Consider the following 1,542-nt stretch of genomic DNA (forward strand, 5'->3'; position numbering starts at 1 on the left):
CGTCCCTCGAATCCAATGGCCACTACGCCCCGCGTATGCCAGGTTACGCCCGGCGTACTGCTTATGGGCAACCCATCAACTCGGCCCATTTTCTAAATCCACTCAAATGGGTCCAATATCCAAGTGCTAGTCCAAAACAATTATTAACTTATATAATTTAAATAATACCTCGAGGAACGGGTGTTACAATTCACCCCCACTTGAATCAGACTTCGTCCTCGAAGTCTGCTGCTGCTGAATCTGGAAACAACTCCAGGTAGTGCTCCCTCATCTCCTCCTCGGACTCCCATGGCAACTCAGAACCCTTCCTGTGCTGTCACTATACCTTCACTAGCTCGACCCTTTTGTTCCTCAGCTCCTTAGTCTTGCGATCCAGAATTGTCACCGGTCTCTCTATGTAATTCAGGCTGTCATCAACCTGAATATCCTCTAAGGGTACTACTACTGAATCATCTACCAAGCACTTCCGCAGCTGGGAAACGTGGAAAGTGTTGTGGATTTGGCTGAGCTCTGCTGGAACATCTAACCGGTAAGCAACCCGACCCACCCGGGCCAAAACCCTAAACGGACCAATGAACCTGGGGCCTAGCTTGCCCCGATTCCGAAACCTGATAACACCCTTCCATGGTGACACTTTCAAGAGGACCATATCGCCCACCTGAAACTCCAAGTCCGAACACCGCTTGTCGGCGTAACTCTTCTGCCGACTCTGAGCAGTCTGGAGCCTGCTCCGGACCTGCTGAATCTGCTATGTGGTCTTGAGCACTACCTCCGTACTCCCCATGACTCTCTGAACGACCTCACCCCAACAAATTGGGGTCCTACACTTCCTCCCAGAGAGCATCTCAAAGGGAGTTCGGTCTATGCTAACATGGTAACTGTTGTTATACGAAAATTCCGCTAACGGAAGATACGTATCCCAACTGCAACCGAAATCTAACATGCATGCGCGTAGCATGTCCTCGAGAGTCTAAATCGTCATCTCGCTCTGACCATCCATATGAGGGTGGAAAGCGGTGCTGAAATTGAGACGAGTACCCATCTCGTTGTGAAATCGCTTCTAAAACCTGGAAGTAAAACGGACATCTCGGTCTGACACCACCGAGACAGGCACTCCATGACATGCCACTATCTCTCGCACATAAATCTCGGTCAGCTTCTCAGCCGAGATACTCTCCTGGATCGGTATGAAATGAGCACTCTGGGTCAACCGATCCACGATGACCCGTATCGAATCGACCCCACGTGCGGTCCTGAGAAGCTTAGTAATCAAATCCATAGTGGTATCTTCCCATTTCCACACAAGAATGTCTAACGGCTGCATCTTGCCGTGAGGCCTCTGCTGTCCGCCTTGACCTTCCTGCAGGTCAAGCATCTCTCCACGTACCAAGCTACGTCCTGCTTCATGCAGGGCCACTAGCAATCGGGTCGAAGATCTCTGTACATCTTCGTTGCCCCTGGATGGATGGAGAACCGGGACTACTGGGCCTCATCCATCAATACCTGTCGTACTCCGCCCCAGTACGGTACCCAGACCCTCCC

This window comes from Lactuca virosa, chromosome 5 (assembly GCF_052849685.1).
Source record: "Lactuca virosa cultivar CGN04683 chromosome 5, Lactuca_virosa_CGN04683_v6, whole genome shotgun sequence".
Taxonomy (NCBI): Eukaryota; Viridiplantae; Streptophyta; class Magnoliopsida; order Asterales; family Asteraceae; genus Lactuca; species Lactuca virosa.